The 24,370-nt window shown below is 57.7% G+C and overlaps 3 pseudogenes; all 3 read right to left on the bottom strand.

Moving 5' to 3' along the window:
• Positions 1-3,239: 3,239 nt before the first annotated feature.
• LOC133072982 (ubiquitin carboxyl-terminal hydrolase 17-like protein 6) lies at positions 3,240-4,099 on the bottom strand (annotated as a pseudogene).
• A 3,767-nt stretch (positions 4,100-7,866) lies between these two features.
• On the bottom strand, positions 7,867-8,726 carry LOC133072981 (ubiquitin carboxyl-terminal hydrolase 17-like protein 6; annotated as a pseudogene).
• Positions 8,727-17,112: 8,386 nt separating this feature from the next.
• On the bottom strand, positions 17,113-17,972 carry LOC133072980 (ubiquitin carboxyl-terminal hydrolase 17-like protein 6; annotated as a pseudogene).
• Between the last annotated feature and the right edge of the window lie 6,398 nt (positions 17,973-24,370).

Raw genomic sequence — 24,370 nt, 5'->3', positions numbered from 1 at the left:
ACCCCCGCACGTACTTCCGATCTGGCCCTGGACCAAAGGGCTCAGGATGCAAATGAATCCCGGGGCCTTTGGCCTTCCAGACTTGCCTGCTAGACAGTCACTGCAGGGCTTCCAAGTTCAGCACACACATGTGGGCTGGGGAGGAATTCCGTGGGCTCGCCCTTCAGGTCCTAACACACTTGTGGAAAGACATGTCTGCCCACCTACCCTCTCTCCTTGAGGGCTCTCCCCACCCCAGTCCCCTGCCTGAGGACAACCCCTCCCCGGACAACAAGAAACCCTTGCCTCAACTTTGCTCTCGACTGAGGTCCACTCCAATTTCTATGGTTTCTCACGAGCCACTCTTCTAGCGTTCAGGGTCCTGGCACCAAAACATGCCGCGACTGTGGCACATATGCTTCTCTCCCTTCAGGGCCGTTGGTTATGGTCCAAAGCGAGCTCCTTCAGAAAGCCACAGGCTCGCTGAAACTTTGGATTCATTTCTTCAGCTCCTTTCCAACCTTAGTTGTCTTCTTTATTATTTGCTTCTTTTTTTTGGGGGGGGGGGTATTCGCTCATTTATTATTGGTTATTTTTTTTGTATTGTCTGTTCATTTTATTTATTTATTTATTTATTTATTTTTGCTTGATATTATTCTCTGTTTCTACCTTAATTACACTAGTTGACTTTTAGAGTCATCTTTCCAATGTAGGGGCTCAAAACGCACTATAACTTAAGGTATAAAGAGATTTCCCTCCTGGAAGAGGATGACTGTTGGTTTCCTTCTTGGCGTGTGACATGTATGTTTGTTTGCTCTGCCGACCTGGATATTGTGCTTGCCTTCCAACACTACGGGCGTTCCACAGTCCATGGGTTTCCCATAGCTGATGTGGTGATTCCTTTGATCCTTACTAGGAAAAGACGGTCGTGACCCCATTTTCTTCCTTAGCCTATTGCACCCCTCCCACCTCCCGCTGCCCCATCCCATCCCAGGACCCTACTGCTTTGTGCTTTATGACGCACGTGCTCACACACTTGCTGTCCTTTTGCCTCCTTCCTATGGCACAGAGAAGCCAGATCAGCCAGTATTTGTTTCTCTTTTGCACAGATTTCCCCCAGCATCAGGCGACAATCCCCTTCCCTCTGCCACGCCATTCCAATCACTGTTTTCTCCTTCTTCTCCTTCTTCAACTTCTTCACCTCCTTCTCCTTTTCTGTCTCCTTCTTCTTCTTCCTCTTCTTCAGAGCGTGTAGATGGGGCAAGCAGTAAGTTCATTTGAGGCGATGGGGCAGAGGAAGACTGGTGGGGATACTGAGGGCGGCCTGTGGGTGGCTCGACTTCCTCGTCCAGGGCACGCTTGTTCGTGTTCTTGGGCAAAGGTACTGCTCATCATTCTTTTTCCTCTCTGCGTGTGGTGGGCACGGTGCTTTGTAGGTAACCGTGCGGGGGGAAGGAGCCAGCGGAACGTTCTCTGTTCCTTGCCAAGCCGACTAGTGCAGTCAGGAGCCACAGTTGTCCCTCTAGGTCCAAGATGCTAAATCGCTAATTCCAGAAACACCGTTTAATGGAGGGTTTTGGGTTTGAAGACGGCAACCAAGAGAAAGAAAGAAACCGCAAGAGGGGATTGTTAATTATCCTCGGGCGCCCCTCCACCAGGTCACGGGATCACGAGCCAGGCGGGAAAGCAGCTAGGAGAGGACAGTTTCCCCACCGGCCCAGACACTTCAGAGGCCGGCCGCGTCTCATGGCGTCCACCCGCTTTTGTCCGGGGCCAAGCTGGACGAGACAACTGACTGACAGGTAGGATGGGCAGACTCGGATGTCCAGTTGTCTTGCTCTCCCAATCTAGGGCGGGCTTGGGTCTTTCCTCAGTGTGGGGAGGACCTTTGCTTTCAGAAAGCAATGGTTGCATGACCCGTCTCCACTTAGCCTCTGTGCCATGCTGGTGGAGAAGTTTCTTTGGGACTCCATGGGTCGCCTTTCTCCCCTTGGCCTTCGTGTTGGTGCCTGTGGTGCTGCTGGTGATGCTCGTGGCACGGTGAATCACTTGTCCCGTTTGGCACTTGGAGGTTCTGCAGCAGTCTCCTTGCACCGGAAATGGAGCCCAGGCAACTCTGTGCACGAGTGGCCCGCCGGTGACGAACACATCCCTGCGTCATTCCTGCCCAAGGTCCCTTTCCCAAGTAGCACTACACCTCCCAAGGACATTCCACATATAGAGCCTGTTCGCCCATCTTCTCCCCGGACCCTGCTCGTCGTGTGGGGCGTTTTTGAGAGCCTGGCCAGCCAGAAGGAGATGATTCACGGACCTGCACCCGCTCCTCCCTGCCCCCCGGAGGGCTCAGGAGATGGTCTACTTGCTCCGTTGGCTGTGGGCATACTGCGAGGCGTCACCCTGCCGCATCACTCACCAGAGGCCAGCAGTAAGGCCAGAGAATGCAGACCGGGAAAGAAAGGCAAACCAACATCCAAAGTCCCGTCCAGAGAGGACTCTCCCACCCCCGCAGAAGTGCGAGGCCCTCGGATCGTGCTCAAACGCGGTCACGCACCCCATCCTCCCCAGGAACTTCCCAGCAGAGACAGCCCTCGAGAGCTCGGCTGCTCAGCGTGATCCAGGTGAACACCGTGGCCCCGGGCACACTGCAGGCCCCGCCTTTTTCCAGGAGGCTGCACCAGCCACACCGCCGAGAGGAACTCGCTCGTCGCCGGAACACTTGGTGGGTCACACAGGGCGTGCCGCACGCAGAGTGTGCCTGTGCGTCTGCATGCATGTGCCTCAGAGCCTACCTACCGCCACAGCCCCAGAGATGGCTGTGGCTTCTTGTTCTTCCTCTTGGTCGCTCAGGCCCTCCCGCTGGCACAAGGGCCATTGCCAACGCTCGTGAGGCCCGGAGGCGGGCTGTCCGTTCTGGGACGGCCGAGCCGGTCGTGCTCCTGTTCTGGCAGCTTGCCGTTTCTCCCTTCTCCGTGGTTGGACTGGTGAATCACGACTGCTCCGGCAGGCAGAGCTGACTGGATCTTCCGGAGGTCGAAGGCCGGCTTCGGCCGCTTGTGCTCTTGGAGGCGTCTCCACTGCTCTAAGCTGATTCCTTCGACCTCTGTGTCCCCCGGGGACACGTGCGACTCAGGAGCTCTGCCGCTGGCGGCTCCCGCAGGCTCCCCGGGGCCGGAGGGGTCAGGCTCCCCGGGGTGAGTGGGGTCAGCCGTGAGGGGGGCCGCTGCCCCTCCCCCAGCTCCCCCTTGCCACGCACCCTCCCGGGAGTAGAAGAGCACGTAGGCGCTCTGGCTCAGGGCAGCACTCTCGTCACAGGCGCTCACCTTGGCATCATCCATCTTATACCACTGGCCGTTGCCCGCTCGCACGTAAGAAAAGTAGTGTCCTCGCTCACAGCTCCAGCCGGAGTGCACCAGCACGGCATAGAGCACGTAGCCCAGTGGCCTGCCTTCCGCTCAGACGTGTAGGGCTGCAGGTCGAGGCACTGGGGAGAGAGCACTTCCTGAGCCCTTTTGGCCCCGCTCACCTGTGTGAACCGCTTCAGCACCAGCACCAGGACCTGGGACGTGCTGTGCAAAGTCAACCTCTTGGTGGCAGGCACCTTCCGGGGACAAACGCCACTGTCATAGGCGTTTTCAGCGTCCAGCTTCTCGGGCTTCAGCAGCTCTCTCAGAGCTTGCTCCACACTCTGAGCCGCCGTGATATCCAGACTGATGTCCAGGTAAGGATCGAACGTGTCCGAGACTCCGAGGCTGTGGACACACTGGATCTGAGTCCTCCAAGTCCCGCCAAAGATCTGACGGATGAGGGTGGTGTCCTCGGAGGGATGGCCCGACAGCTGAGATGCACTCAAGCACCCTTGCTGCATGGTATTCAGAGTGAATATCAGAAACTCGTGGGCATCTTCCTGCTGGTGTCTTTCGAAGCCCGCCAGCAGGTCCTTGCGGGGCCGGATCACCTCTCCCGGCTGAAGGAGGGCTCGGGTCACGTGAGCTCGCACGGCACAGAGCGTGCAGGAGGTGCTGGCCGGACAGGGGGTGGCGTGCTGCTGGGACACCATCCAGCTGGCCAGGGGCGGCGTGTGGCTCAGACACTGCAGCGCTGCATTCACGTAGCAGGTATTCCCCAGAATATGAAGCCCAGCCCAGACCCCCCACGGCCCCCTCCAATTCAGGGCGACTTGGTGGCCAGGCACCAGCCCTGCTGACCCATGAGCGAAGTCACACCTCTGGGGCCGCCCGACCGCCGGCCACGGCCCCTCACGGACACAGGGTTCCCAAAGGGTTTCCACACCCGCGGCATTGGGCCGACAACCTTGCCCTCCGGGGAAGACGTTGAAGGGAGAAGGACATTCACCTCCCCCGTGCGCAGAAGCAGCCCCCGGGTCTCTGCAAACAAGGCCCACGAGTCTTTCCGTCTCCTACCTGCCTCTGCACAATGAAGCCTCCTTCCCTCAGAGGGTGCTTCTCTGAGAAAGGGCCTGGGCCCCGCCCCCTCGGGCCTTTCATGGCTTTCCCACGGCCCCACCCCCGCACGCGCAACATCCTCATTGGCTGAGGCGTCCCAGGGCGTGCTCACTCCCACTCCCGACATTCCACCACCGACACTTTTCTCCGGGAATTCCCCATGACGAACCCCCGCACGTACTTCCGATCTGGCCCTGGACCAAAGGGCTCAGGATGCAAATGAATCCCGGGGCCTTTGGCCTTCCAGACTTGCCTGCTAGACAGTCACTGCAGGGCTTCCAAGTTCAGCACACACATGTGGGCTGGGGAGGAATTCCGTGGGCTCGCCCTTCAGGTCCTAACACACTTGTGGAAAGACATGTCTGCCCACCTACCCTCTCTCCTTGAGGGCTCTCCCCACCCCAGTCCCCTGCCTGAGGACAACCCCTCCCCGGACAACAAGAAACCCTTGCCTCAACTTTGCTCTCGACTGAGGTCCACTCCAATTTCTATGGTTTCTCACGAGCCACTCTTCTAGCGTTCAGGGTCCTGGCACCAAAACATGCCGCGACTGTGGCACATATGCTTCTCTCCCTTCAGGGCCGTTGGTTATGGTCCAAAGCGAGCTCCTTCAGAAAGCCACAGGCTCGCTGAAACTTTGGATTCATTTCTTCAGCTCCTTTCCAACCTTAGTTGTCTTCTTTATTATTTGCTTCTTTTTTTTGGGGGGGGGGTATTCGCTCATTTATTATTGGTTATTTTTTTTGTATTGTCTGTTCATTTTATTTATTTATTTATTTATTTATTTTTGCTTGATATTATTCTCTGTTTCTACCTTAATTACACTAGTTGACTTTTAGAGTCATCTTTCCAATGTAGGGGCTCAAAACGCACTATAACTTAAGGTATAAAGAGATTTCCCTCCTGGAAGAGGATGACTGTTGGTTTCCTTCTTGGCGTGTGACATGTATGTTTGTTTGCTCTGCCGATCTGGATATTGTGCTTGCCTTCCAACACTACGGGCGTTCCACAGTCCATGGGTTTCCCATAGCTGATGTGGTGATTCCTTTGATCCTTACTAGGAAAAGACGGTCGTGACCCCATTTTCTTCCTTAGCCTATTGCACCCCTCCCACCTCCCGCTGCCCCATCCCATCCCAGGACCCTACTGCTTTGTGCTTTATGACGCACGTGCTCACACACTTGCTGTCCTTTTGCCTCCTTCCTATGGCACAGAGAAGCCAGATCAGCCAGTATTTGTCTCTCTTTTGCACAGATTTCCCCCAGCATCAGGCGACAATCCCCTTCCCTCTGCCACGCCATTCCAATCACTGTTTTCTCCTTCTTCTCCTTCTTCAACTTCTTCACCTCCTTCTCCTTTTCTGTCTCCTTCTTCTTCTTCGTCGTCTTCTTCTTCTTCCTCTTCTTCAGAGGGTGTAGATGTGGCAAGCAGTAAGTTCATTTGAGGCGATGGGGCAGAGGAAGACTGGTGGGGATACTGAGGGCGGCCTGTGGGTGGCTCGACTTCCTCGTCCAGGGCACGCTTGTTCGTGTTCTTGGGCAAAGGTACTGCTCATCATTCTTTTTCGTCTCTGCGTGTGGTGGGCACGGTGCTTTGTAGGTAACCGTGCGGGGGGAAGGAGCCAGCGGAACGTTCTCTGTTCCTTGCCAAGCCGACTAGCGCAGTCAGGAGCCACAGTTGTCCCTCTAGGTCCAAGATGATAAATCGCTAATTCCAGATCCACCGTTTAATGGAGGGTTTTGGGTTTGAAGACGGCAACCAAGAGAAAGAAAGAAACCGCAAGAGGGGATTGTTAATTATCCTCGGGCGCCCCTCCACCAGGTCACGGGATCACGAGCCAGGCGGGAAAGCAGCTAGGAGAGGACAGTTTCCCCACCGGCCCAGACACTTCAGAGGCCGGCCGCGTCTCATGGCGTCCACCCGCTTTTGTCCGGGGCCAAGCTGGACGAGACAACTGACTGACAGGTAGGATGGGCAGACTCGGGTGTCCAGTTGTCTTGCTCTCCCAATCTAGGGCGGGCTTGGGTCTTTCCTCAGTGTGGGGAGGACCTTTGCTTTCAGAAAGCAATGGTTGCATGACCCGTCTCCACTTAGGCCTCTGTGCCATGCTGGTGGAGAAGTTTCTTTGGGACTCCATGGGTCGCCTTTCTCCCCTTGGCCTTCGTGTTGGTGCCTGTGGTGCTGCTGGTGATGCTCGTGGCACGGTGAATCACTTGTCCCGTTTTACACTTGGAGGTTCTGCAGCAGTCTCCTTGCACCGGAAATGGAGCCCAGGCAACTCTGTGCACGAGTGTCCCACCGGTGACGAACACATCCCTGCGTCATTCCTGCCGAAGGTCCCTTTCCCAAGTAGCGCTACACCTCCCAAGGACATTCCACATATAGAGCCTGTTCGCCCATCTTCTCCCCGGACCCTGCTCGACGTGTGTGGCGTTTTTGAGAGCCTGGCCAGCCAGAAGGAGATGATTCACGGACCTGCACCCGCTCCTCCCTGCCCCCCGGAGGGCTCAGGAGATGGTCTACTTGCTCCGTTGGCTGTGGGCATACTGAGAGGCGTCACCCTGCCGCATCACTCACCAGAGGCCAGCAGTAAGGCCAGAGAATGCAGACCGGGAAAGAAAGGCAAACCAACATCCAAAGTCCCGTCCAGAGAGGACTCTCCCACCCCCGCAGAAGTGCGAGGCCCTCGGATCGTGCTCAAACGCGGTCACGCACCCCATCCTCCCCAGGAACTTCCCAGCAGAGACAGCCCTCGAGAGCTCGGCTGCTCAGCGTGATCCAGGTGAACACCGTGGCCCCGGGCACACTGCAGGCCCCGCCTTTTTCCAGGAGGCTGCACCAGCCACACCGCCGAGAGGAACTCGCTCGTCGCCGGAACACTTGGTGGGTCACACAGGGCGTGCCGCACGCAGAGTGTGCCTGTGCGTCTGCATGCATGTGCCTCAGAGCCTACCTACCGCCACAGCCCCAGAGATGGCTGCGGCTTCTTGTTCTTCCTCTTGGTCGCTCAGGCCCTCCCGCTGGCACAAGGGCCATTGCCAACGCTCGTGAGGCCCGGAGGCGGGCTGTCCGTTCTGGGACGGCCGAGCCGGTCGTGCTCCTGTTCTGGCAGCTTGCCGTTTCTCCCTTCTCCGTGGTTGGACTGGTGAATCACGACTGCTCCGGCAGGCAGAGCTGACTGGATCTTCCGGAGGTCGAAGGCCGGCTTCGGCCGCTTGTGCTCTTGGAGGCGTCTCCACTGCTCTAAGCTGATTCCTTCGACCTCTGTGTCCCCCGGGGACACGTGCGACTCAGGAGCTCTGCCGCTGGCGGCTCCCGCAGGCTCCCCGGGGCCGGAGGGGTCAGGCTCCCCGGGGTGAGTGGGGTCAGCCGTGAGGGGGGCCGCTGCCCCTCCCCCAGCTCCCCCTTGCCACGCACCCTCCCGGGAGTAGAAGAGCACGTAGGCGCTCTGGCTCAGGGCAGCACTCTCGTCACAGGCGCTCACCTTGGCATCATCCATCTTATACCACTGGCCGTTGCCCGCTCGCACGTAAGAAAAGTAGTGTCCTCGCTCACAGCTCCAGCCGGAGTGCACCAGCACGGCATAGAGCACGTAGCCCAGTGGCCTGCCTTCCGCTCAGACGTGTAGGGCTGCAGGTCGAGGCACTGGGGAGAGCGCACTTCCTGAGCCCTTTTGGCCCCGCTCACCTGTGTGAACCGCTTCAGCACCAGCACCAGGACCTGGGACGTGCTGTGCAAAGTCAACCTCTTGGTGGCAGGCACCTTCCGGGGACAAACGCCACTGTCATAGGCGTTTTCAGCGTCCAGCTTCTCGGGCTTCAGCAGCTCTCTCAGAGCTTGCTCCACACTCTGAGCCGCCGTGATATCCAGACTGATGTCCAGGTAAGGATCGAACGTGTCCGAGACTCCGAGGCTGTGGACACACTGGATCTGAGTCCTCCAAGTCCCGCCAAAGATCTGACGGATGAGGGTGGTGTCCTCGGAGGGATGGCCCGACAGCTGAGATGCACTCAAGCACCCTTGCTGCATGGTATTCAGAGTGAATATCAGAAACTCGTGGGCATCTTCCTGCTGGTGTCTTTCGAAGCCCGCCAGCAGGTCCTTGCGGGGCCGGATCACCTCTCCCGGCTGAAGGAGGGCTCGGGTCACGTGAGCTCGCACGGCACAGAGCGTGCAGGAGGTGCTGGCCGGACAGGGGGTGGCGTGCTGCTGGGACACCATCCAGCTGGCCAGGGGCGGCGTGTGGCTCAGACACTGCAGCGCTGCATTCACGTAGCAGGTATTCCCCAGAATATGAAGCCCAGCCCAGACCCCCCACGGCCCCCTCCAATTCAGGGCGACTTGGTGGCCAGGCACCAGCCCTGCTGACCCATGAGCGAAGTCACACCTCTGGGGCCGCCCGACCGCCGGCCACGGCCCCTCACGGACACAGGGTTCCCAAAGGGTTTCCACACCCGCGGCACTGGGCCGACAACCTTGCCCTCCGGGGAAGACGTTGAAGGGAGAAGGACATTCACCTCCCCCGTGCGCAGAAGCAGCCCCCGGGTCTCTGCAAACAAGGCCCACGAGTCTTTCCGTCTCCTACCTGCCTCTGCACAATGAAGCCTCCTTCCCTCAGAGGGTGCTTCTCTGAGAAAGGGCCTGGGCCCCGCCCCCTCGGGCCTTTCATGGCTTTCCCACGGCCCTACCCCCGCACGCGCAACATCCTCATTGGCTGAGGCGTCCCAGGGCGTGCTCACTCCCACTCCCGACATTCCACCACCGACACTTTTCTCCGGGAATTCCCCATGACGAACCCCCGCACGTACTTCCGATCTGGCCCTGGACCAAAGGGCTCAGGATGCAAATGAATCCCGGGGCCTTTGGCCTTCCAGACTTGCCTGCTAGACAGTCACTGCAGGGCTTCCAAGTTCAGCACACACATGTGGGCTGGGGAGGAATTCCGTGGGCTCGCCCTTCAGGTCCTAACACACTTGTGGAAAGACATGTCTGCCCACCTACCCTCTCTCCTTGAGGGCTCTCCCCACCCCAGTCCGCTGCCTGAGGACAACCCCTCCCCGGACAACAAGAAACCCTTGCCTCAACTTTGCTCTCGACTGAGGTCCACTCCAATTTCTATGGTTTCTCACGAGCCACTCTTCTAGCGTTCAGGGTCCTGGCACCAAAACATGCCGCGACTGTGGCACATATGCTTCTCTCCCTTCAGGGCCGTTGGTTATGGTCCAAAGCGAGCTCCTTCAGAAAGCCACAGGCTCGCTGAAACTTTGGATTCATTTCTTCAGCTCCTTTCCAACCTTAGTTGTCTTCTTTATTATTTGCTTCTTTTTTTTGGGGGGGGGGTATTCGCTCATTTATTATTGGTTATTCTTTTTGTATTGTCTGTTCATTTTATTTATTTATTTATTTATTTATTTTTGCTTGATATTATTCTCTGTTTCTACCTTAATTATACTAGTTGACTTTTAGAGTCATCTTTCCAATGTAGGGGCTCAAAACGCACTATAACTTAAGGTATAAAGAGATTTCCCTCCTGGAAGAGGATGACTGTTGGTTTCCTTCTTGGCGTGTGACATGTATGTTTGTTTGCTCTGCCGATCTGGATATTGTGCTTGCCTTCCAACACTACGGGCGTTCCACAGTCCATGGGTTTCCCATAGCTGATGTGGTGATTCCTTTGATCCTTACTAGGGAAAGACGGTCGTGACCCCATTTTCTTCCTTAGCCTATTGCACCCCTCCCACCTCCCGCTGCCCCATCCCATCCCAGGACCCTACTGCTTTGTGCTTTATGACGCACGTGCTCACACACTTGCTGTCCTTTTGCCTCCTTCCTATGGCACAGAGAAGCCAGATCAGCCAGTATTTGTCTCTCTTTTGCACAGATTTCCCCCAGCATCAGGCGACAATCGCCTTCCCTCTGCCACGCCATTCCAATCACTGTTTTCTCCTTCTTCTCCTTCTTCAACTTCTTCACCTCCTTCTCCTTTTCTGTCTCCTTCTTCTTCTTCGTCGTCTTCTTCTTCTTCCTCTTCTTCAGAGGGTGTAGATGGGGCAAGCAGTAAGTTCATTTGAGGCGATGGGGCAGAGGAAGACTGGTGGGGATACTGAGGGCGGCCTGTGGGTGGCTCGACTTCCTCGTCCAGGGCACGCTTGTTCGTGTTCTTGGGCAAAGGTACTGCTCATCATTCTTTTTCCTCTCTGCGTGTGGTGGGCACGGTGCTTTGTAGGTAACCGTGCGGGGGGAAGGAGCCAGCGGAACGTTCTCTGTTCCTTGCCAAGCCGACTAGCGCAGTCAGGAGCCACAGTTGTCCCTCTAGGTCCAAGATGCTAAATCGCTAATTCCAGATCCACCGTTTAATGGAGGGTTTTGGGTTTGAAGACGGCAACCAAGAGAAAGAAAGAAACCGCAAGAGGGGATTGTTAATTATCCTCGGGCGCCCCTCCACCAGGTCACGGGATCACGAGCCAGGCGGGAAAGCAGCTAGGAGAGGACAGTTTCCCCACCGGCCCAGACACTTCAGAGGCCGGCCGCGTCTCATGGCGTCCACCCGCTTTTGTCCGGGGCCAAGCTGGACGAGACAACTGACTGACAGGTAGGATGGGCAGACTCGGGTGTCCAGTTGTCTTGCTCTCCCAATCTAGGGCGGGCTTGGGTCTTTCCTCAGTGTGGGGAGGACCTTTGCTTTCAGAAAGCAATGGTTGCATGACCCGTCTCCACTTAGGCCTCTGTGCCATGCTGGTGGAGAAGTTTCTTTGGGACTCCATGGGTCGCCTTTCTCCCCTTGGCCTTCGTGTTGGTGCCTGTGGTGCTGCTGGTGATGCTCGTGGCACGGTGAATCACTTGTCCCGTTTGGCACTTGGAGGTTCTGCAGCAGTCTCCTTGCACCGGAAATGGAGCCCAGGCAACTCTGTGCACGAGTGGCCCGCCGGTGACGAACACATCCCTGCGTCATTCCTGCCGAAGGTCCCTTTCCCAAGTAGCACTACACCTCCCAAGGACATTCCACATATAGAGCCTGTTCGCCCATCTTCTCCCCGGACCCTGCTCGACGTGTGTGGCGTTTTTGAGAGCCTGGCCAGCCAGAAGGAGATGATTCACGGACCTGCACCCGCTCCTCCCTGCCCCCCGGAGGGCTCAGGAGATGGTCTACTTGCTCCGTTGGCTGTGGGCATACTGAGAGGCGTCACCCTGCCGCATCACTCACCAGAGGCCAGCAGTAAGGCCAGAGAATGCAGACCGGGAAAGAAAGGCAAACCAACATCCAAAGTCCCGTCCAGAGAGGACTCTCCCACCCCCGCAGAAGTGCGAGGCCCTCGGATCGTGCTCAAACGCGGTCACGCACCCCATCCTCCCCAGGAACTTCCCAGCAGAGACAGCCCTCGAGAGCTCGGCTGCTCAGCGTGATCCAGGTGAACACCGTGGCCCCGGGCACACTGCAGGCCCCGCCTTTTTCCAGGAGGCTGCACCAGCCACACCGCCGAGAGGAACTCGCTCGTCGCCGGAACACTTGGTGGGTCACACAGGGCGTGCCGCACGCAGAGTGTGCCTGTGCGTCTGCATGCATGTGCCTCAGAGCCTACCTACCGCCACAGCCCCAGAGATGGCTGCGGCTTCTTGTTCTTCCTCTTGGTCGCTCAGGCCCTCCCGCTGGCACAAGGGCCATTGCCAACGCTCGTGAGGCCCGGAGGCGGGCTGTCCGTTCTGGGACGGCCGAGCCGGTCGTGCTCCTGTTCTGGCAGCTTGCCGTTTCTCCCTTCTCCGTGGTTGGACTGGTGAATCACGACTGCTCCGGCAGGCAGAGCTGACTGGATCTTCCGGAGGTCGAAGGCCGGCTTCGGCCGCTTGTGCTCTTGGAGGCGTCTCCACTGCTCTAAGCTGATTCCTTCGACCTCTGTGTCCCCCGGGGACACGTGCGACTCAGGAGCTCTGCCGCTGGCGGCTCCCGCAGGCTCCCCGGGGCCGGAGGGGTCAGGCTCCCCGGGGTGAGTGGGGTCAGCCGTGAGGGGGGCCGCTGCCCCTCCCCCAGCTCCCCCTTGCCACGCACCCTCCCGGGAGTAGAAGAGCACGTAGGCGCTCTGGCTCAGGGCAGCACTCTCGTCACAGGCGCTCACCTTGGCATCATCCATCTTATACCACTGGCCGTTGCCCGCTCGCACGTAAGAAAAGTAGTGTCCTCGCTCACAGCTCCAGCCGGAGTGCACCAGCACGGCATAGAGCACGTAGCCCAGTGGCCTGCCTTCCGCTCAGCCGTGTAGGGCTGCAGGTCGAGGCACTGGGGAGAGCACACTTCCTGAGCCCTTTTGGCCCCGCTCACCTGTGTGAACCGCTTCAGCACCAGCACCAGGACCTGGGACGTGCTGTGCAAAGTCAACCTCTTGGTGGCAGGCACCTTCCGGGGACAAACGCCACTGTCATAGGCGTTTTCAGCGTCCAGCTTCTCGGGCTTCAGCAGCTCTCTCAGAGCTTGCTCCACACTCTGAGCCGCCGTGATATCCAGACTGATGTCCAGGTAAGGATCGAACGTGTCCGAGACTCCGAGGCTGTGGACACACTGGATCTGAGTCCTCCAAGTCCCGCCAAAGATCTGACGGATGAGGGTGGTGTCCTCGGAGGGATGGCCCGACAGCTGAGATGCACTCAAGCACCCTTGCTGCATGGTATTCAGAGTGAATATCAGAAACTCGTGGGCATCTTCCTGCTGGTGTCTTTCGAAGCCCGCCAGCAGGTCCTTGCGGGGCCGGATCACCTCTCCCGGCTGAAGGAGGGCTCGGGTCACGTGAGCTCGCACGGCACAGAGCGTGCAGGAGGTGCTGGCCGGACAGAGGGTGGCGTGCTGCTGGGACACCATCCAGCTGGCCAGGGGCGGCGTGTGGCTCAGACACTGCAGCGCTGCATTCACGTAGCAGGTATTCCCCAGAATATGAAGCCCAGCCCAGACCCTCCACGGCCCCCTCCAATTCAGGGCGACTTGGTGGCCAGGCACCAGCCCTGCTGACCCATGAGCGAAGTCACACCTCTGGGGCCGCCCGACCGCCGGCCACGGCCCCTCACGGACACAGGGTTCCCAAAGGGTTTCCACACCCGCGGCACTGGGCCGACAACCTTGCCCTCCGGGGAAGACGTTGAAGGGAGAAGGACATTCACCTCCCCCGTGCGCAGAAGCAGCCCCCGGGTCTCTGCAAACAAGGCCCACGAGTCTTTCCGTCTCCTACCTGCCTCTGCACAACGAAGCCTCCTTCCCTCAGAGGGTGCTTCTCTGAGAAAGGGCCTGGGCCCCGCCCCCTCGGGCCTTTCATGGCTTTCCCACGGCCCCACCCCCGCACGTGCAACATCCTCATTGGCTGAGGCGTCCCAGGGCGTGCTCATTCCCACTCCCGACATTCCACCACCGACACTTTTCTCTGGGAATTCCCCATGACAAAGCCCCGCACGTACTTCCGATCTGGCCCTGGACCAAAGGGCTCAGGATGCAAATGAATCCCGGAGCCTTTGGCCTTCCAGACTTGCCTGCTAGACAGTCACTGCAGGGCTTCCAAGTTCAGCACACACATGTGGGCTGGGGAGGAATTCCGTGGGCTCGCCCTTCAGGTCCTAACACACTTGTGGAAAGACATATCTGCCCACCTACCCTCTCTCCTTGAGGGCTCTCCCCACCCCAGTCCCCTGCCTGAGTACAACCCCTCCCCAGAGAACAAGAAACCCTTGCCTCAACTTTGCTCTCGACTGAGGTCCACTCCAATTTCTATGGTTTCTCACGAGCCACTCTTCTAGCGTTCAGGGTCCTGGCACCAAAACATTCCGCGACTGTGGCACATATGCTTCTCTCCCTTCAGGGCCGTTGGTTATGGTCCAAAGCGAGCTCCTTCAGAAAGCCACAGGCTCGCTGAAACTTTGGATTCATTTCTTCAGCTCCTTTCCAACCTTAGTTGTCTTCTTTATTATTTGCTTCTTTTTTTTTTTGGGGGGGGGGGGTATTCGCTCATTTATTATTGGTTATTTTTTTTGTATTGTCTGTTCATTTTATTTATTTATTTATTCATTTTTGCTTGATATTATTCTCTGTTTCTACCTTAATTACACTAGTTGACTTTTAGAGTCATCTTTCCAATGTAGGGGCTCAAAACGCACTATAACTTAAGGTATAAAGAGATTTCCCTCCTGGAAGAGGATGACTGTTGGTTTCCTTCTTGGCGTGTGACATGTATGTTTGTTTGCTCTGCCGACCTGGATATTGTGCTTGCCTTCCAACACTACGGGCGTTCCACAGTCCATGGGTTTCCCATAGCTGATGTGGTGATTCCTTTGATCCTTACTAGGAAAAGACGGTCGTGACCCCATTTTCTTCCTTAGCCTATTGCACCCCTCCCACCTCCCGCTGCCCCATCCCATCCCAGGACCCTACTGCTTTGTGCTTTATGACGCACGTGCTCACACACTTGCTGTCCTTTTGCCTCCTTCCTATGGCACAGAGAAGCCAGATCAGCCAGTATTTGTCTCTCTTTTGCACAGATTTCCCCCAGCATCAGGCGACATTCCCCTTCCCCCGGCCACGCCATTCCAATCACTGTTTTCTCCTTCTTCAACTTCTTCACCTCCTTCTCCTTTTCTGTCTCCTTCTTCTTCTTCGTCGTCTTCTTCTTCTTCCTCTTCTTCAGAGGGTGTAGATGGGGCAAGCAGTAAGTTCATTTGAGGCGATGGGGCAGAGGAAGACTGGTGGGGATACTGAGGGCAGCCTGTGGGTGGCTCGACTTCCTCGTCCAGGGCACGCTTGTTCGTGTTCTTGGGCAAAGGTACTGCTCATCATTCTTTTTCGTCTCTGCGTGTGGTGGGCACGGCGCTTTGTAGGTAACCGTGCGGGGGGAAGGAGCCAGCGGAACGTTCTCTGTTCCTTGCCAAGCCGACTAGCGCAGTCAGGAGCCACAGTTGTCCCTCTAGGTCCAAGATGCTAAATCGCTAATTCCAGATCCACCGTTTAATGGAGGGTTTTGTGTTTGAAGCCGGCAACCAAGAGAAAGAAAGAAACCGCAAGAGGGGATTGATAAGGGTCCTCGGGCGCCCCTCCACCAGGTCACGGGATCACGAGGCAGGAGGGAAAGCAGCTAGGAGAGGACAGTTTCCCCACCGGCCCAGACACTTCAGAGGCCGGCCGCGTCTCATGGCGTCCACCCACTTTTGTCCGGGGCCAAGCTGGACGAGACAACTGACTGACAGGTAGGATGGGCAGACTCGGATGTCCAGTTGTCTTGCTCTCCCAATCTAGGGCGGGCTTGGGTCTTTCCTCAGTGTGGGGAGGACCTTTGCTTTCAGAAAGCAATGGTTGCATGACCCGTCTCCACTTAGGCCTCTGTGCCATGCTGGTGGAGAAGTTTCTTTGGGACTCCATGGGTCGCCTTTCTCCCCTTGGCCTTCGTGTTGGTGCCTGTGGTGCTGCTGGTGATGCTCGTGGCACGGTGAATCACTTGTCCCGTTTTACACTTGGAGGTTCTGCAGCAGTCTCCTTGCACCGGAAATGGAGCCCAGGCAACTCTGTGCACCAGTGTCCCGCCGGTGACGAACACATCCCTGCGTCATTCCTGCCGAAGGTCCCTTTCCCAAGTAGCACTACACCTCCCAAGGACATTCCACATATAGAGCCTGTTCGCCCATCTTCTCCCCGGACCCTGCTCGACGTGTGTGGCGTTTTTGAGAGCCTGGCCAGCCAGAAGGAGATGATTCACGGACCTGCACCCGCTCCTCCCTGCCCCCCGGAGGGCTCAGGAGATGGTCTACTTGCTCCGTTGGCTGTGGGCATACTGAGAGGCGTCACCCTGCCGCATCACTCACCAGAGGCCAGCAGTAAGGCCAGAGAATGCAGACCGGGAAAGAAAGGCAAACCAACATCCAAAGTCCCGTCCAGAGAGGACTCTCCCACCCCCGCAGAAGTGCGAGGCCCTCGGATCGTGCTCAAACGCGGTCACGCACCCCATCCTCCCCAGGAACTTCCCAGCAGAGACAGCCCTCGAGAGCTCGGCTGCTCAGCGTGATCCAGGTGAACACCGTGGCCCCGGGCACACTGCAGGCCCCGCCTTTTTCCAGGAGGCTGCACCAGCCACACCGCCGAGAGGAACTCGCTCGTCGCCGGAACACTTGGTGGGTCACACAGGGCGTGCCGCACGCAGAGTGTGCCTGTGCGTCTGCATGCATGTGCCTCAGAGCCTACCTACCGCCACAGCCCCAGAGATGGCTGCGGCTTCTTGTTCTTCCTCTTGGTCGCTCAGGCCCTCCCGCTGGCACAAGGGCCATTGCCAACGCTCGTGAGGCCCGGAGGCGGGCTGTCCGTTCTGGGACGGCCGAGCCGGTCGTGCTCCTGTTCTGGCAGCTTGCCGTTTCTCCCTTCTCCGTGGTTGGACTGGTGAATCACGACTGCTCCGGCAGGCAGAGCTGACTGGATCTTCCGGAGGTCGAAGGCCGGCTTCGGCCGCTTGTGCTCTTGGAGGCGTCTCCACTGCTCTAAGCTGATTCCTTCGACCTCTGTGTCCCCCGGGGACACGTGCGACTCAGGAGCTCTGCCGCTGGCGGCTCCCGCAGGCTCCCCGGGGCCGGAGGGGTCAGGCTCCCCGGGGTGAGTGGGGTCAGCCGTGAGGGGGGCCGCTGCCCCTCCCCCAGCTCCCCCTTGCCACGCACCCTCCCGGGAGTAGAAGAGCACGTAGGCGCTCTGGCTCAGGGCAGCACTCTCGTCACAGGCGCTCACCTTGGCATCATCCATCTTATACCACTGGCCGTTGCCCGCTCGCACGTAAGAAAAGTAGTGTCCTCGCTCACAGCTCCAGCCGGAGTGCACCAGCACGGCATAGAGCACGTAGCCCAGTGGCCTGCCTTCCGCTCAGACGTGTAGGGCTGCAGGTCGAGGCACTGGGGAGAGCGCACTTCCTGAGCCCTTTTGGCCCCGCTCACCTGTGTGAACCGCTTCAGCACCAGCACCAGGACCTGGGACGTGCTGTGCAAAGTCAACCTCTTGGTGGCAGGCACCTTCCGGGGACAAACGCCACTGTCATAGGCGTTTTCAGCGTCCAGCTTCTCGGGCTTCAGCAGCTCTCTCAGAGCTTGCTCCACACTCTGAGCCGCCGTGATATCCAGACTGATGTCCAGGTAAGGATCGAACGTGTCCGAGACTCCGAGGCTGTGGACACACTGGATCTGAGTCCTCCAAGTCCCGCCAAAGATCTGACGGATGAGGGTGGTGTCCTCGGAGGGATGGCCCGACAGCTGAGATGCACTCAAGCACCCTTGCTGCATGGTATTCAGAGTGAATATCAGAAACTCGTGGGCATCTTCCTGCTGGTGTCTTTCGAAGCCCGCCAGCAGGTCCTTGCGGGGCCGGATCACCTCTCCCGGCTGAAGGAGGGCTCGGGTCACGTGAGCTCGCACGGCACAGAGCGTGCAGGAGGTGCTGGCCGGACAGAGGGTGGCGTGCTGCTGGGACACCATCCAGCTGGCCAGGGGCGGCGTGTGGCTCAGACACTGCAGCGCTGCATTCACGTAGCAGGTATTCCCCAGAATATGAAGCCCAGCCCAGACCCCCCACGGCCCCCTCCAATTCAGGGCGACTTGGTGGCCAGGCACCAGCCCTGCTGACCCATGAGCGAAGTCACACCTCTGGGGCCGCCCGACCGCCGGCCACGGCCCCTCACGGACACAGGGTTCCCAAAGGGTTTCCACACCCGCGGCACTGGGCCGACAACCTTGCCCTCCGGGGAAGACGTTGAAGGGAGAAGGACATTCACCTCCCCCGTGCGCAGAAGCAGCCCCCGGGTCTCTGCAAACAAGGCCCACGAGTCTTTCCGTCTCCTACCTGCCTCTGCACAATGAAGCCTCCTTCCCTCAGAGGGTGCTTCTCTGAGAAAGGGCCTGGGCCCCGCCCCCTCGGGCCTTTCATGGCTTTCCCACGGCCCCACCCCCGCACGCGCAACATCCTCATTGGCTGAGGCGTCCCAGGGCGTGCTCACTCCCACTCCCGACATTCCACCACCGACACTTTTCTCCGGGAATTCCCCATGACGAACCCCCGCACGTACTTCCGATCTGGCCCTGGACCAAAGGGCTCAGGATGCAAATGAATCCCGGGGCCTTTGGACTTCCAGACTTGCCTGCTAGACAGTCACTGCAGGGCTTCCAAGTTCAGCACACACATGTGGGCTGGGGAGGAATTCCGTGGGCTCGCCCTTCAGGTCCTAACACACTTGTGGAAAGACATGTCTGCCCACCTACCCTCTCTCCTTGAGGGCTCTCCCCACCCCAGTCCCCTGCCTGAGGACAACCCCTCCTCGGAGAACAAGAAACCCTTGCCTCAACTTTGCTCTCGACTGAGGTCCACTCCAATTTCTATGGTTTCTCACGAGCCACTCTTCTAGCGTTCAGGGTCCTGGCACCAAAACATGCCGCGACTGTGGCACATATGCTTCTCTCCCTTCAGGGCCGTTGGTTATGGTCCAAAGCGAGCTCCTTCAGAAAGCCACAGGCTCGCTGAAACTTTGGATTCATTTCTTCAGCTCCTTTCCAACCTTAGTTGTCTTCTTTATTATTTGCTTCTTTTTTTTCGGGGGGGGTATTCGCTCATTTATTATTGGTTATTTTTTTTGTATTGTCTGTTCATTTTATTTATTTATTTATTTATTTATTTTTTCTTGATATTATTCTCTGTTTCTACCTTAATTACACTAGTTGACTTTTAGAGTCATCTTTCCAATGTAGGGGTTCAAAACGCACTATAACTTAAGGTATAAAGAGATTTCCCTCCTGGAAGAGGATGACTGTTGGTTTCCTTCTTGGCGTGTGACATGTATGTTTGTTTGCTCTGCCAACCTGGATATTGTGCTTGCCTTCCAACACTACGGGCGTTCCATAGTCCATGGGTTTCCCATAGCTGATGTGGTGATTCCTTTGATCCTTACTAGGAAAAGACGGTCGTGACCCCATTTTCTTCCTTAGCCTATTGCACCCCTCCCACCTCCCGCTGCCCCATCCCATCCCAGGACCCTACTGCTTTGTGCTTTATGACGCACGTGCTCACACACTTGCTGTCCTTTTGCCTCCTTCCTATGGCACAGAGAAGCCAGATCAGCCAGTATTTGTCTCTCTTTTGCACAGATTTCCCCCAGCATCAGGCGACAATCGCCTTCCCTCTGCCACGCCATTCCAATCACTGTTTTCTCCTTCTTCTCCTTCTTCAACTTCTTCACCTCCTTCTCCTTTTCTGTCTCCTTCTTCTTCTTCGTCGTCTTCTTCTTCTTCCTCTTCTTCAGAGGGTGTAGATGGGGCAAGCAGTAAGTTCATTTGAGGCGATGGGGCAGAGGAAGACTGGTGGGGATACTGAGGGTGGCCTGTGGGTGGCTCGACTTCCTCGTCCAGGGCACGCTTGTTCGTGTTCTTGGGCAAAGGTACTGCTCATCATTCTTTTTCCTCTCTGCGTGTGGTGGGCACGGTGCTTTGTAGGTAACCGTGTGGGGGGAAGGAGCCAGCGGAACGTTCTCTGTTCCTTGCCAAGCCGACTAGCGCAGTCAGGAGCCACAGTTGTCCCTCTAGGTCCAAGATGCTAAATCGCTAATTCCAGATCCACCGTTTAATGGAGGGTTTTGGGTTTGAAGACGGCAACCAAGAGAAAGAAAGAAACCGCAAGAGGGGATTGTTAATTATCCTCGGGCGCCCCTCCACCAGGTCACGGGATCACGAGCCAGGCGGGAAAGCAGCTAGGAGAGGACAGTTTCCCCACCGGCCCAGACACTTCAGAGGCCGGCCGCGTCTCATGGCTTCCACCCGCTTTTGTCCGGGGCCAAGCTGGACGAGACAACTGACTGACAGGTAGGATGGGCAGACTCGGATATCCAGTTGTCTTGCTCTCCCAATCTAGGGCGGGCTTGGGTCTTTCCTCAGTGTGGGGAGGACCTTTGCTTTCAGAAAGCAATGGTTGCATGACCCGTCTCCACTTAGCCTCTGTGCCATGCTGGTGGAGAAGTTTCTTTGGGACTCCATGGGTCGCCTTTCTCCCCTTGGCCTTCGTGTTGGTGCCTGTGGTGCTGCTGGTGATGCTCGTGGCACGGTGAATCACTTGTCCCGTTTGGCACTTGGAGGTTCTGCAGCAGTCTCCTTGCACCGGAAATGGAGCCCAGGCAACTCTGTGCACGAGTGTCCCGCCGGTGACGAACACATCCCTGCGTCATTCCTGCCGAAGGTCCCTTTCCCAAGTAGCACTACACCTCCCAAGGACATTCCACATATAGAGCCTGTTCACCCATCTTCTCCCCGGACCCTGCTCGTCGTGTGGGGCGTTTTTGAGAGCCTGGCCAGCCAGAAGGAGATGATTCACGGACCTGCACCCGCTCCTCCCTGCCCCCCGGAGGGCTCAGGAGATCGTCTCCTTGCTCCGTTGGCTGTGGGCATACTGCGAGGCGTCACCCTGCCGCATCACTCACCAGAGGCCAGCAGTAAGGCCAGAGAATGCAGACCGGGAAAGAAAGGCAAACCAACATCCAAAGTCCCGTCCAGAGAGGACTCTCCCACCCCCGCAGAAGTGCGAGGCCCTCGGATCGTGCTCAAACGCGGTCACGCACCCCATCCTCCCCAGGAACTTCCCAGCAGAGACAGCCCTCGAGAGCTCGGCTGCTCAGCGTGATCCAGGTGAACACCGTGGCCCCGGGCACACTGCAGGCCCCGCCTTTTTCCAGGAGGCTGCACCAGCCACACCGCCGAGAGGAACTCGCTCGTCGCCGGAACACTTGGTGGGTCACACAGGGCGTGCCGCACGCAGAGTGTGCCTGTGCGTCTGCATGCATGTGCCTCAGAGCCTACCTACCGCCACAGCCCCAGAGATGGCTGCGGCTTCTTGTTCTTCCTCTTGGTCGCTCAGGCCCTCCCGCTGGCACAAGGGCCATTGCCAACGCTCGTGAGGCCCGGAGGCGGGCTGTCCGTTCTGGGACGGCCGAGCCGGTCGTGCTCCTGTTCTGGCAGCTTGCCGTTTCTCCCTTCTCCGTGGTTGGACTGGTGAATCACGACTGCTCCGGCAGGCAGAGCTGACTGGATCTTCCGGAGGTCGAAGGCCGGCTTCGGCCGCTTGTGCTCTTGGAGGCGTCTCCACTGCTCTAAGCTGATTCCTTCGACCTCTGTGTCCCCCGGGGACACGTGCGACTCAGGAGCTCTGCCGCTGGCGGCTCCCGCAGGCTCCCCGGGGCCGGAGGGGTCAGGCTCCCCGGGGTGAGTGGGGTCAGCCGTGAGGGGGGCCGCTGCCCCTCCCCCAGCTCCCCCTTGCCACGCACCCTCCCGGGAGTAGAAGAGCACGTAGGCGCTCTGGCTCAGGGCAGCACTCTCGTCACAGGCGCTCACCTTGGCATCATCCATCTTATACCACTGGCCGTTGCCCGCTCGCACGTAAGAAAAGTAGTGTCCTCGCTCACAGCTCCAGCCGGAGTGCACCAGCACGGCATAGAGCACGTAGCCCAGTGGCCTGCCTTCCGCTCAGACGTGTAGGGCTGCAGGGCGAGGCACTGGGGAGAGCGCACTTCCTGAGCCCTTTTGGCCCCGCTCACCTGTGTGAACCGCTTCAGCACCAGCACCAGGACCTGGGACGTGCTGTGCAAAGTCAACCTCTTGGTGGCAGGCACCTTCCGGGGACAAACGCCACTGTCATAGGCGTTTTCAGCGTCCAGCTTCTCGGGCTTCAGCAGCTCTCTCAGAGCTTGCTCCACACTCTGAGCCGCCGTGATATCCAGACTGATGTCCAGGTAAGGATCGAACGTGTCCGAGACTCCGAGGCTGTGGACACACTGGATCTGAGTCCTCCAAGTCCCGCCAAAGATCTGACGGATGAGGGTGGTGTCCTCGGAGGGATGGCCCGACAGCTGAGATGCACTCAAGCACCCTTGCTGCATGGTATTCAGAGTGAATATCAGAAACTCGTGGGCATCTTCCTGCTGGTGTCTTTCGAAGCCCGCCAGCAGGTCCTTGCGGGGCCGGATCACCTCTCCCGGCTGAAGGAGGGCTCGGGTCACGTGAGCTCGCACGGCACAGAGCGTGCAGGAGGTGCTGGCCGGACAGAGGGTGGCGTGCTGCTGGGACACCATCCAGCTGGCCAGGGGCGGCGTGTGGCTCAGACACTGCAGCGCTGCATTCACGTAGCAGGTATTCCCCAGAATATGAAGCCCAGCCCAGACCCCCCACGGCCCCCTCCAATTCAGGGCGACTTGGTGGCCAGGCACCAGCCCTGCTGACCCATGAGCGAAGTCACACCTCTGGGGCCGCCCGACCGCCGGCCACGGCCCCTCACGGACACAGGGTTCCCAAAGGGTTTCCACACCCGCGGCACTGGGCCGACAACCTTGCCCTCCGGGGAAGACGTTGAAGGGAGAAGGACATTCACCTCCCCCGTGCGCAGAAGCAGCCCCCGGGTCTCTGCAAACAAGGCCCACGAGTCTTTCCGTCTCCTACCTGCCTCTGCACAATGAAGCCTCCTTCCCTCAGAGGGTGCTTCTCTGAGAAAGGGCCTGGGCCCCGCCCCCTCGGGCCTTTCATGGCTTTCCCACGGCCCCACCCCCGCACGCGCAACATCCTCATTGGCTGAGGCGTCCCAGGGCGTGCTCACTCCCACTCCCGACATTCCACCACCGACACTTTTCTCCGGGAATTCCCCATGACGAACCCCCGCACGTACTTCCGATCTGGCCCTGGACCAAAGGGCTCAGGATGCAAATGAATCCCGGGGCCTTTGGCCTTCCAGACTTGCCTGCTAGACAGTCACTGCAGGGCTTCCAAGTTCAGCACACACATGTGGGCTGGGGAGGAATTCCGTGGGCTCGCCCTTCAGGTCCTAACACACTTGTGGAAAGACATGTCTGCCCACCTACCCTCTCTCCTTGAGGGCTCTCCCCACCCCAGTCCCCTGCCTGAGGACAACCCCTCCCCGGACAACAAGAAACCCTTGCCTCAACTTTGCTCTCGACTGAGGTCCACTCCAATTTCTATGGTTTCTCACGAGCCACTCTTCTAGCGTTCAGGGTCCTGGCACCAAAACATGCCGCGACTGTGGCACATATGCTTCTCTCCCTTCAGGGCCGTTGGTTATGGTCCAAAGCGAGCTCCTTCAGAAAGCCACAGGCTCGCTGAAACTTTGGATTCATTTCTTCAGCTCCTTTCCAACCTTAGTTGTCTTCTTTATTATTTGCTTCTTTTTTTTTTTGGGGGGGGGGGTATTCGCTCATTTATTATTGGTTATTTTTTTTGTATTGTCTGTTCATTTTATTTATTTATTTATTTATTTATTTTTGCTTGATATTATTCTCTGTTTCTACCTTAATTACACTAGTTGACTTTTAGAGTCATCTTTCCAATGTAGGGGTTCAAAACGCACTATAACTTAAGGTATAAAGAGATTTCCCTCCTGGAAGAGGATGACTGTTGGTTTCCTTCTTGGCGTGTGACATGTATGTTTGTTTGCTCTGCCGACCTGGATATTGTGCTTGCCTTCCAACACTACGGGCGTTCCACAGTCCATGGGTTTCCCATAGCTGATGTGGTGATTCCTTTGATCCTTACTAGGAAAAGACGGTCGTGACCCCATTTTCTTCCTTAGCCTATTGCACCCCTCCCACCTCCCGCTGCCCCATCCCATCCCAGGACCCTACTGCTTTGTGCTTTATGACGCACGTGCTCACACACTTGCTGTCCTTTTGCCTCCTTCCTATGGCACAGAGAAGCCAGATCAGCCAGTATTTGTCTCTCTTTTGCACAGATTTCCCCCAGCATCAGGCGACAATCGCCTTCCCTCTGCCACGCCATTCCAATCACTGTTTTCTCCTTCTTCTCCTTCTTCAACTTCTTCACCTCCTTCTCCTTTTCTGTCTCCTTCTTCTTCTTCGTCGTCTTCTTCTTCTTCCTCTTCTTCAGAGGGTGTAGATGGGGCA

This window comes from Dama dama, chromosome 18 (assembly GCF_033118175.1).
Source record: "Dama dama isolate Ldn47 chromosome 18, ASM3311817v1, whole genome shotgun sequence".
Classification (NCBI taxonomy): Eukaryota; Metazoa; Chordata; class Mammalia; order Artiodactyla; family Cervidae; genus Dama; species Dama dama.
This window is presented reverse-complemented; position numbering and strand designations above follow the sequence as displayed.